We start from the raw sequence: 13645 nt of genomic DNA on the forward strand, positions 1-13645 counted from the left end.
CTTTCTCAGTACATCCTATCAGGAGAAGGATGATATTGGTTTGTCTTGCTACTGGTGATATTAAATTCGATTACTTGGTAAAGGTAGTGTTCACCAAACTTCTATACTACAGCATTATCTTTTCCCCTTTTAATCAATAATTAATCTGTAGAGGTCATATGTTGAGACTATATGATTATCCTGTTCCCCAGTGATTTTTAACCGAATGGTTTTAGCATTTGTTGCTGATTTATTCCTGAATTAATTGCTAAAATGTTGGCTGCAAGATGATGATTTTATAATTTTATCACTCCTATATTTATTATTGGTGCTTTTTTGTAAAAAAAAAAAAAAGAGAGAGAGAGAGAGAAAGAGAGAGAGAGATTTCCTTTCATTCCCTTCCTCCTGGGCCCTTTGAAAATTAGTATTATTACGGTCATGGATTTATTTCTAATTCAATGTGTTATAAACTATTTCTATCATTATTTCTTTTGAGGCTCAAATTATCCCAAACTTGGCTGATGGGAGCCTTTCCAAACATGATTTTCTGTCCTCTTGATATATTCCTATCAATTTTTGAGAACTTCTTACTTTCTGACATAATAAATGTCCCAGACTTACCTTGTTTCCCTGCACAGACCCACAGCCAGCCATTATCCAAGGAACTCTGGCTCCTTTTACAGGGTGGTATTTGTAAAATCAAGATCTAGGTGCTAAGTATTCTCATGTGCTATTGATGTACTATTGCTATGAGCTTTATCAGTGAAAAAAGCCAGGAAATATATATTTTGATAACTCTAATTCAAATACCAAGACACAGACTCTTAACTATAGAGAACAAACTGATAGTTACTAGAAGGGAGGTGGGGGGATGGGTTAAATAGGTGATGGGGATTAAGGAATGCACTTGCTGTGATGAGCACCAGGTGTTGTGTGTAAGTGTTGAATCACTAAACTGCACACCTGAAACTAATATTACATTGTATGTTAACTGAAATTTAAATAAAAACTTAAAAAAATTGAGTACACTTATCTTGATGAGCACCAAATAACTGAATAATGTATAGAATTGTTGGATAATTATATTGGACACCAGAAACTAATATACATCGCATGTTAATGACACTGGAAAATAAATAAACAAATAAATACAAATACAATACTGTAGTTTTCTTTCTTTCCTCCTATTCTACACTTATAACTTCCTTCTTCCACAGTGGGAAACAAATGTGGCTCCATAAATATCAGTGTGTATATACTTACTTGTTCAGTCATACAACGTATGAGAAAGTTTCGGACCTACTACACTTATACCTCTACACTCACAAATGTATTAATTAAAAGTCTAAATTTCCCTTTGTTTGTAGGATATATCTCTCCAGAAATAAAGTCAAAGAATTTTATACAAAAGTTACTTAGATTAACTCTATTCTTCTCTGTGTTTGTAATCATCAGTTTGATAGGTAATTAGGTATTTTCTTATATTTTAGTCAATTTGAGGGTTCTTTTGTAATCCTATGTTGAATTAGTATTTCTTGAATATAAAAATAAGAACATGGTTCAAAAGTCAAATCTATATAAAAATTCTCGGCAATGTCTCATTCCTCTCATCTTTTCTAATCTACTTACACCTATTTTCTGAAGGTAAAAATTTAATCATTCGCTAATCTACCTTTCCTGCATTTCTTTTACAAAATAAACAGATACATCTCCATGAACACAAACATATGCAATCATTTTTATTTCCTCTTTTCTCTTACACAAATTATATATCATAACTCTATTGAAACCATATCACTTAAAAAGATTTTTTAACTTTTTTTACTTGTGCTCTATTTAATTCTGTGAACATAATTATTATCCATAAGCCTAATCACCAATTACTAAGCATATAGGTAACTTTCTAATAATTTGTTGTTATAAATAATATTACAATGAATAAATTATGCATTTTGTATGTGTTACTAAAGGTGTGTCTTTAGGGTTAACTTCTAGAACTAAGATTGCTGGGTCAAGGGTATGTGGTTTTGTTATATACTGTATCACTAAATTTTCCTCCACAGGGGTTATACTATTTTACAGTTCTAGCATCCATATAAAAGAGTAGCTGTTTTCCCACAGTCTGAGCAACAGCAAAGTATGTTATCAAACTGGCAAAATTTGCCAACCCAATAGGTAAAAAATGAAGGTTTACTTCAGTGTAGTTTAATCACATTTATTGTAGTATGGATGAAGATGCATGTCTTTTCAAGAGTTCAAAGGCCATTTTCTCATATCTTATGCTCCTACATCTTTTTTCCTTATTTATTTCCTTTGTTTTTTTTAGGTCTTGTTATTTCTTGATTTCTTATGAATTTTTGTATTTTTTCAGAATTTAACTCTTAGAATAAATGTTAAACAAATATTTCCTCCCAGTTTGTAATTTATTTTTAACTTAATTTTTTTCTAAGCTTGTTTTTTTATATTCCTCAATTTACCAGTCTTGTCTTTAATTACATCAGGATTTTGAGAGTCAAATAGAAAGCTTTTTCCTGTTTCTAGATTGGAGGGCAATTCACCTATGTTTTCTTTTGTGTATGTTTTTTGGGGTTTTTTTTGTTGTTTTTGTGTTTTTTGTGTGTTTTTTTTTAACATTTAGATTCTTGAATCTTTTGGAGTTCATTTCTGTGTAATCTATGAGATATAAATTCAATACACTTTTTAAAATGGCTATGCAATTGGCCAATCTGCATGTATTGATAAACCTATATTTTCTACAGTGACTAAGGTGTCATTCTTATCCTATACTAAATGTCTGTGTATCTTTGGAATGTTTTTCAGAACTCTTTATTCTGTTCTACCACTCTTTCTGTTCATTCATATGCCAATCACAACTGTCTCAGTTACAAAAGCTTCATAGGATATTTTAGGATCTGGTAAGTACCCACTGTCCTCTCACCCCATGACTCTTCAAGATTTTATCATTATTCTTGCACATCTAGACTTGCACATTATTTTTCCATATTAGCTTGTATAACTACAAATTAAAATTCTGAATTTTTACTGAAATTACATTTGATTCATATATTAACTTAAAGAAAATGGACATGCATATGATATTGAATCCAGAAGCAAGAAATGTTTTTACATTAGTTCAAATCATTTTTGTGTCTTTCATGAGTGTTTTTCCTAAGAATTGTATGTATTTTGTTGCAGTTTAAATGGGATATTTTTTCTTTTATTTTTACTGATTGTGCAGTTGAAGGCCTTTGGTTTTTCCATGTTAATTTTTAAAACCTATTGCATTATAAAAATGTTTATTATGAGTATGTTTTATAACGTATTCTCTTCCATTCTCAGAATACTGTCATATCATTTGCAAATAGACACAGTTTTACTTCTTTTCCAATTTGGTCAATAGTCCCACATGATGTTAAACAGTAGTGTGGAAGTAAGCCTTGTTCTTGATCTAAGTAGAAATGCTTCTATCGTGTGTGTGTGGGGTGTGTGTGTGTGTGTGTGTGTGTGCACATTCTTATTCCATTAAATGTTACAGAAAAAATGGGTATCCGTTGTGTCAAAGCCTTCTGGGTAAACTACGATTTTTCTCCCCAGAAATTAATGTGAATACATTCTCTTCATTAATATGAAAATATGTGTTAAAACATTTCCAAATATTGAGCATCCTTACCTTTCGAGAATAAACCTCACTTTGTCATAATACATTGTTTTCCTGAGAGACTATTCAATTCCATTTGCTAATGTTTTATTTAAGATATTTGCTTCAGTGTTCAGAAGTAATATTTGTTTTTGTTTTGTTTTCTGTTACCACCAGATTCAGCAATTAATGTTATATTCATCTCATAAGAACTAATTTGGAAGTTTTCCTTCACTTTTGAAGCTCTGCAACAATTTATGTAGGATTAGGAACATCTAGATGTTAACCATTTCATGCGATTTCCCTTTGGAACCACCTACGTCTGGTGCTTTTTTGGGGGGCGGGTGGATTTTTTTAAACTTTCACTATTTTCCTATAAACTAGTCTATTTCACCTCTGTGTACAACAGGATTATTTTTACTTAATTGCATAAAGCTAGGAAAATTTATCTCACACTTAAGTTTATAATGTATCTGTGTAGAGTTATACAAAGTATTGCTATGATTTTTGTTATTTCTCTGTATCAATAGCTTTTATTCTTGTAGTTAATTATTTTAATATTTGTGATTTATTGTTTTCTTTCTTTACTAGGCTAAATAGTAATATGTCTACTTTTGCTAACTTTTTAAAAGAATCAGCATTTGGACTTAATATTACTTTTAAATGTTTATTTCTGCCTCATCAATTTTTGTTTTTGTTTGTTTGTTTTTTTAAAGATTTTATTTATTTATTTTGCAGAGACAGCCAGCGAGAGAGGGAACACAGCAGGGAGAGTGGGAGAGGAAGAAGCAGGCTCCTAGTGGAGGAGCCTCATGTGGGGCTCGATCCCAAAACGCTGGGATCACGCCCTGAGCCAAAGGCAGACGCTTAACGACTGCGCCACCCAGGCACCCCTTGTTTTTATTTTCTTAAGTCATTCCTTACTTGTTGTTTTAAGATTTTGTACACTTTTGGGGTGCCTGGGTGGCACAGCGGTTAAGCATCTGCCTTCGGCTCAGGGCGTGATCCCAGCGTTATGGGATCGAGCCCCACATCAGGCTCCTCCACTATGAGCCTGCTTCTTCCTCTCCCACTCCCCCTGCTTGTGTTCCCTCTCTTGCTGGCTGTCTCTATCTCTGTTGAATAAATAAAAAATAAAATCTTAAAAAAAAAGATTTTGTACACTTTTGAGTCGGGAAATGAAGAAACTTATTTTTAATTTTACACATATTGATACAAATACTTAAGGTTTTGAATATTTCCCTGGAAAAGGGCTATAAATACAAGAAATGGATTCTGATAATACAATAAGAATTGCACTACCAATTTTTAAAATATTTTGCATTTATGCTTTTCATTTCCCCTTTTGTCTAGAAATGTTAAACAAAGTGGTTTTCATTTTACTTTACATAATTTGCAATGGGAAGATCCTTTTTTGGTTTTCCCCAACATTTTATTATCAATATTGTATGTACAGAAGAATGGAAAGAATTGTATAGTAAAGAACTATCTACCCACCATTGAAATTTTATTATTCTCTACATTTTGCTGCATAAGCTTTACCACATATCTATTCATTTATCTACTCAACCAAAAATTCAATTTATTAATTGCTCTCTTCATGAATTTATCTGCTCATCCATAAATTCATCTTACTTTTGAGGTGTTTCAAAGTAAGTTTCAGACATCAGGACACACTAGCACTAAACAGTTCAGCATTTATATCATTAACTAGAGTTCAATATTTGTTGGTAGTTATTTTTTGCTTTATTTGAAGTAAATTAACCTATAGTGATATGAACCATCCATGAGTTTTGACAAATGCATAGATCAGTTATCCAAACACCTATCAAGCTATACAGCATTTCTATCACTCTGAAATTTCCCTCATATCTCTTTCCAGTCAGTTTCCATTCCCAACACTTCTGAGGTAAACCCTGTTAAAATTTTTTCACTATAATTTTTGCCCATAATAAAAAATTTTTTAGATAAAATTATACAGCACCTGATCTAATGTGTAAAGCTTCTTTTGTTCAACATAATTTTTAAGATTCATCAAAGTTGCTAACTGCAGCAGTATTTCTTTTTTTTTTTCCTAAGGGCACCTAAGTCTCTCATTGTATAAATATACCACAGTTTGTTTATCTATTCTCCTGTTGATATGTATTTGGATTGTTTCCAAATTTTGGCTATTATGAAAGACCAGCTTTGAACATTTTTGTGCACATATGTTTTCATTTCTCTTGGATAAATACCTAGGAGTGCAATTGTTGTGTCATAGGTTGGCTATGTATTTTATTTCATAAGAAACCCCCATGATACAGAAATTATAAAATAAAATGTAGATAAATTAGACATTATCAAAATGTAAAATGTTTGCTTTCAAATGTCACCATTAAGAAAACAAACAGACAAGTCACAAACTAAGAGAAAATATTTTCAAAATATATGAAAATTGGTTTCCAAGAGATAGATATATCTATCCAATATGCATCTAATATATCTATATATCTCTCTACATACGTATATAGATGTACAGATACCTATATAGGCATATACCTATACCTACATATAGATACCTCTATAGGTACACTAATAGAGGTATATATATGCTTAGATAGATAGATACATATATAGCTGTACTAATATCTAATATATGTTACACATAATATATATGTTTTGAATATATACATATATACAATAATATATATTAAAACACAATAAAATATACACAATGCAATAAAAAATGACAAAAATTAACATTTAGAACAATGCGAATGGCAAATAAGTACACAAAAAAGTGTTATTAGTCATCAGCAAAATGCAAATTAAAATCCTAATGGCAGGGACTTCAGTTTCTAGTTCTGCATGTAAGCAGCTTTTCAGTTCAGACTGAAAATCAACAATTCTTCTTGGATCCTTAAGAGAGAGGAGTACATAGGACAAATCATTGCCCCCACGATTAGAAAGACAGATGGGCAAATACAGGGAGTCATAGGTAACTGGATTACTGGAGCAGAGACCTAGAAGAAGAAACTGTTTCTGGAGCCAGTGGTGGGTTAGGAAAACCTGAACTTAATTGATGAATTGCTGGAAGCTCAGTGTGGACAACTCTGAGAGTTAAAGACATCCAGGGGAACCCAGTCTTGGGGGATCCCCACAATATTGTGGGATTTACCACCAGGAACTTGACCCGATTCCTGCAGTATTAAACATTAGAGAAAAATCCCCTCCTGCTTCTGGGGAGTGAAGGAGGAAAGAACTATTTTGAAATTTGCCAGGGCACTCAGGTCTTCCAAAGGAGGCTTGCCCTCAGGGGAAAATAGTTTAGCAAATCTAATATTAGCTAAAAAGAAGCATATTAAGACTTTGGTTTTTAGGTTCTGCATATAAGAAACTTGGAAGTTGCCACTCTGTCCTAACAACAAATAAAAAGCTGAACAGCCTGAAAAAATTTTGAACAAATCTTGGATTCTTAAGAGGGGAGGACGCAGAGCAAACTGCTGTCCGCAAAATGAGAGAGACAAACAGGTAAATACAAGAAGGCAGGCTTACCAAAGCAGAGATGCGCCAGCTAAACACCACAGGAACAAGGAGTGATTAGGAAAACCTGAACTGTAACTGACAACATTGCTGTGGGCTCAGTACAGACAATGTTGACACTTAAAAACTCCAAGGACCCAGTCATGGGGGTGGGGGGGGGGCACAATATAGTAAGCTTTTCCTCCAGGAGCCTAACCAGGTTCTCACAGTAAAAATTGGAGAAAAACCCCTTCCAGCTGGGGGTAGGGTGAGGGAAAAAGGATCCACTTTGAAATACTCCAGAGAACTTTGTTCTTCTTAACAAGGCCTGCCCCCAGGAGAAACTAGTAAAACAGAGCCTTACTGACCTGCGGAAGGGAAATATCCAACTCCAGCCCACTCTAGTCAACCTGTCCCACCTGAGCGGCAAGAAAACTGAGAAACACTTGTGAAATTCACCGACCAGAGACACAGGCTCACCAGAAGACTGAGATAAAACCTAGTTCTATAAAATGTTTCCCTTTCCCCAAACCTCATCACCATATTACCAAAAGCTTATTTATTTCAGTTCCTTTTCCTCAGCACTCAGCTATCAAGAAAAAATTTCAAGACATACCAAAACACAAATAACACCGCTTGAAGAAATAGAGCAATCTCCAGAACCAAACATGGTGCATTGTTAGAAACATCGGACTGGGATTTTAAAACAACTATAATTATGATGCTAGGAACTCCAATGGATGAAGTAGAGAGCATGCAAAACAGATGGCAGTAAGTGGAAATAGAAATTCTAAGAAAGATGGGGCGCCTGGGTGGCACAGGGGTTAAGCATCTGCCTTCGGCTCAGGGCGTGATCCCGGCATTATGGGATCGAGCCCCACATCAGGCTCCTCCGCTATGAGCCTGCTTCTTCTTCTCCCACTCCTCCTGCTTGTGTTCCCTCTCTCGCTGGCTGTCTCTATCTCTGTCAAATAAATAAATAAAATCTTTAAAAAAAAGAAATTCTAAGAAAGAGCCAAAACATATTAGAAATGAAAAATATATAATAGAAACGAAGAATGCCTTTGGCTGAGCTAGGGGATATATCAATAGCACCCTGGAAAATTGAAAAGCAAAGAGAATTAAGACTGAAAAACAGAACAGAATGTCCAAGGACTATGAGACAACTACAAAAGTTGTAACATACACTGAAGAGGATTACCAGAAGGAGAAGAAAGGACCAGAAAAAATATCTGAAGCAATAATGCCTGAGAATTTGCCCAAATTAATATCAGACAGCAAACCACAGATCAGGAAGCTTAGAAAATACAAAGCAGGATAAATGCCAAGAAAATGAAACCAGAGCATGTTATTTTCAAATTACAGAAAATCAAAGACACAGATAAAAATTCTGAAAGCAGTTAAAGGAGAAAAATATCTTACATATAGAGGAACAAGGAGAGTTACGTCTGATTGCTCCTTGGAAATTATGCAAGAATGAAGAGAAGTACAGAAAATAAGAAGTGTTCGTGAGGACGTAGAGAACTTAGAACCCTGGTGTATTGCTGGTGGGAAAGTAAAATGATGCAGCCGTTGTGGGAAGCAGTATGTAGTTCCTCAAAAAATTAAAAATAAAATTATCATACGATTCAGCAGTTTTACTTCTGGGCATATACCCCAAGAATTGAAAGCACGCTCTCACGGAGCTATTTGGATGCCCAGGTTCATAGCAGCATTATTCAAGATAGCTGAAACATGAAAGCAATCCGAGTGTGCGTCAACAGATGACTGGATAAGCAAAATATGGTATATACATAAAACGGAATATTATTTGACCTTAAAAAGGAAGTAAATTCCGACGTATGCTGTAACATGGATAAACCTTGAGGACATTATTGAATTTAAGTAAAATAAGCCAGTCACAAAAAGACAAATCCTGTATGTCTCCTAGTTATACAAGGTACTAGAGTCATCAAAATCATAGCTATGGAAAGTAGAATGGTGGTTGCCAAGTTCTGGGGGAAAGGGATATGGAGGGGTTATTTTTTCATGGGTACAGAATTTCAGTTTTATAAAATGAAAACAGCTGTGGACTAGGGTGGTGGGAATGACCACACAATATTATTAATGGATTTATTACCTCTAAAACTTACTCTTAAAATGGCTAATATTTGTACATACAAATATAAAATCATTGTTATATACCTAAAACTAATATGTTATACCTCAATTTGACATCAATTTTTTTCTAAAGAAGTTAAGATGCTAAATGTTAAGTTCATTTTACCACAATAAAAAAAATGGGGAAAAGGGTCATATGCATTTTAAATAAATTAAGAAAAAAGATAGTATTTTATATTTAACCATATGTGCCATGTCTGATACTCTTCAATCCTCTCCCAAAATCTGACTTGCTATATGTTATCATCTTACTTCAAATGAAGTACTTCCTTTGGCATTCCTTTAGTTCATAACTGTTGGTAATAAAGTCTCTTAGGTTCGTTTTTGTTTTTCTGAAAATACTGGACATGGAATTTTGGATTGATGGGATTTTTTTCTTTTTAGTACTTTAAAAATAATTTTTGACTGTCTTCTTGTCTTCTGTCCTCCACTTCTTGTGATGAGATGTCAGGCATCATTCATACCATTGTTCTCATGTATGAATGTTTCGGTTATTTTTCCTTCTAGCTTCTTTTAAGAATTTTTTTTCTTTGTTCTTTTTTCAATAGTTTGATGATTATTCACCTACGTTTTTTTTTCTTTGTATTTATCTTGCTAGGATTTGCTGAGTTTCTTCTTTATTTCTTTTTTTAAATTATTTATTTATTTATTTATTTATTTATTTATTTATTATTTTTTTATTTGAGAGAGGTCACGAGCAGGGAGTAGGGGGAGAGGGAGAAACAGTCTCTCCGCTGAGCAGGGAGCCTGATGCAGGACTCGATTCAAGGACCCTGGGATCATGACCTGAGCTGAAGGCAGATACTTAACTGACTGAGTCACCCACACGCCCAAGTTTCTTCTTTCTTTGCATTTATGTCTTTCAGTACATTTGGAGAAATCTCAGTCATTTTTTTCAAATAGATGTCTGCCTCAATCTTTCTTTCTTATTTATGCTTCTCAGACTCCAAATATATGTATGTTAAAATCTTGCTATTCACCTGTATCACTGGGGCTCTCTTTATTCTGCAATTGTTTTCTTTCCAGTCTTCAGATTAGATCATTTCTGTTGATGTATTTCAAATCCCCTGATCTTTTTTTCTTTTGTCATCTTCATTGTACAGTTAAGCCAGTTCACTGAATTTTCCTGTAAGTTATTCTGTTTTTCAATTCTAGGGGTTTTTTGTTTGTTTTTTACATTTTTAATTCCTACGCTGAGATTCTCAACCTATTCTATCTTTATGAACATACATTCTTTATGTTACTGAGCATAATTACAATGACTGCTTTAAAATTCTTGTCTGTTTATTCTAATGCCTTAGTCATCGCAGATTTAGTTTCTATTGATCTTCTTTTCTTTTAAGGGTGGGTCATTTTTTTTTGTTTCTTTATTTAATCTCATGATTTTGAATGCTACATTTACCGGATATTGTGATTGATGCATTATATAAACTGAATTGTTATCATCTTCTGAAGAAGGCCGATTTTTGTTTGTCTTAGCAATTAGCTTGGCTGAATTCAACCTCCAGACTACTCTACGACAAATGGAAGCTACAATTTCTGTTCAGTTCTTTCAGTCTTACTGGTCTTTTCGGAGTGTGCCCTGTGTGTTCATACATTAGCCAGAGATTTGGGCAGAGTTCATAAACAGACATTGGATCCTCCTATTCAAATCTCTCTCCTTTTCAAATTTTCCTTTGACTTTTCAGTTATGGCAATAGCCCAGAACCTTGCCCTCTGATCTGTCATGGCAGGAACACATTAGGCTTCCAGCCAAGTTTGCACAACTCAGTGCAGCATGAACATGACTGTGGCCTGTGTCCAGGCAAAAAGTTATAAAAAGAGACATTCATTCAGTATTTCCTTCCTCTAAGGGTTGTTTGTGTCTCCTTTTGCCATTTCTACGGTACCTTTAAATAGCTGTTTTGGGGCGTCTGCGTGGCTCTGTGGGGTAATCATCCAACTCTTAGTTTCCACTCAAGGTCATGATCTCCCGGTGGGGAAATCAAGCCCCACTCTGGGCTGCCCACTCAGCGGGGAGTCTGCTTCCCCTCCTCGCACACACTCTCTCTCATAAATAAACAAACAAACAAACAAACAAATAAAAAGCTGTTTATAAGTAGAAAGTTGAATTTTCTTCGTGAGGGAATTTAAAGATCATTTTAAAAATGATTTGTGCAATTTCAGCTCATTTACATTTTAGTGCTATGACCGGTACGTTTGGATTCGGTTCTACTAAATTATCTTAATTATATTTATCTTGCATAATATTTTATATTACAATGTTACTTTCTTTGCATGGTCTTATTTTGTACTCTCTTTTTCATTCTTTCTGGCATGTAAGATTCTTATTTTTGCTCACATATTTAGCATGATACACATACCTTCTATAATGCCTAATGTTCCTGACTTACCACCAACTATCTGGCTTTTCCTTTTATTAGTTTTCACTGGACTCATATTGCTATAGAATAATCAATAGGCTGGTTCTGTGTTTCTTTTTTTCTCATCTTCTCCATCCACTCTTTAGTTGCATTACATCTGCATTGAGAGAATATGTACTATTTGTATAACTTTCCTTCTTGTCACTTTGCTTTTAAAGAAAAATACACATGGGGAAACACTCTATGTTACATTGTAAATATACATGAAGTGATGGGAAAGAATTGAAACCAATCACACTAATGATCATGATTAGGTCTTTTGCCAGTCTCCCCAGAAATCACTAGGGTTGGATAGAACTTGTCCATCGATAGATTCTTCAGGAAGGGATTTTAAAAACAGTTATCCCCAGATCTTGCAGGTTAAATCACATTTATTATCACTTTAATATTTCCTAACAGCTTGACTGCATATAAAATCCTTTGGTTCACACTTTCTTTCCTTGAGTTTCTGAAAAAATGCCACTGTTTTGTTTTGTTGTTAAAAAGCATAAAGACAATATTAATATTCTTCAGTTAGAGCCCTGAAGTTTTGTTTGGTTTCCCTTTAATATTTATTTCTAAGAATTATATTATGATATGTTTTGTAGTTGTCTGTTTCAGGCCATGTTTTTCCAGAAATAGTGGGCCTTTCCAATAAGTGAATTTAGGTCTTTTGTACCTATAAATTTTTCTGAAAAATACTTTAAAAAATAATTCTATACCATTGATATTGCTTTTTATTTTTCAGGGACTCCAATTGTATGTATCTTCATTTTCCTGTCTTATCAATGACTTTTACTTCTATTTTTTATATCATTTTCTGTATTGTCTTCATGTTCTTTTGGCTATTTTCATGACTTTTCTCAATATTCTGTTTTATATTATCAATTTAATCTATTCTCTTAGGACCACTTTCTATTCTGTCTTCAGTTTTTATTGATTTTTATCTTTTTCAATTTCATTTCTGATTATAGTGTTATCTCACAGCTTTCTGATTTTTTCAATTTTTTTCTGAATTTTTAAATTTCTGATTTAAGTTGTTTTTACATATCAGCCAATGATTATTTAACATCATTTAATTTAGGTTGGCACATTATGTGTTATGTTATAGTTTTCTTCTGCTTCAGGACGGTTCTTTTGGGACAATTTTCATGAGCTCAAAATTTTTGTTATTTTGTTTTGTTGTATAACTTTCTTTGCGTGGACATGGATGACCATTTGTTCATTCTTATCTTACGTCTTATGTTATGGAACTATGGAACTAGCAAGCAGTGGTATACAGACATTGCTGGAGGACTTAAGGTAGCTTATACATTTTGCCGTTGGGTTTGTTCTTTTCTCTTGATACAGAGAAACATAGTCTTTTAAGAGGCGGTCATTGGATTTTCTCATTTTGTGATTCTGTTGGTTTGCTTCTACAGACTGAAGCTATTTTTATATATGCTTGATTTAAAAAAAAAAGCTTTGCCGGATACACAATCCTTAGTATATTTCCTTTCCTTGAGTTTCTTATAATACTTTTATAATATCTACCTCTTGTTTCTTTTTTCATTTTCACTGCCAAATCTCAAATAGATGGACCCCCTTTCCAAGTTTCCCCTTTTTCACCAGGAGCAGTGCCTTCCTAGGCCTGTCACCTTGAGTCCTGCATACAGAATTGCTTTCAGTTCTTCAATTACTAGCCTCTGAGTTACAAGTAACAAACACATATTAAATATTTCTAACTAAATGTGGGATTCCTTTTTGGGGGGTAATTTTTATCTGTGTTCCACATACCTGGTCTCTTTGTTTTTATATCTTCTTTCTACTTCTAGCTCTCCTCACAAGCATGGGTTCTGGAGCTATATCCATGCTATTTGGGTGTTTATTGCCCTACTTATCCATGATTTAAAGGTTTGTAGTATTCTTTATGACCTAGTTATGCTCTAGGCATGAGCCATGGGTCATTTAATTTGTTATTTTAGAT

Source organism: Ailuropoda melanoleuca, chromosome 1 (assembly GCF_002007445.2).
Source record: "Ailuropoda melanoleuca isolate Jingjing chromosome 1, ASM200744v2, whole genome shotgun sequence".
Classification (NCBI taxonomy): domain Eukaryota; kingdom Metazoa; phylum Chordata; class Mammalia; order Carnivora; family Ursidae; genus Ailuropoda; species Ailuropoda melanoleuca.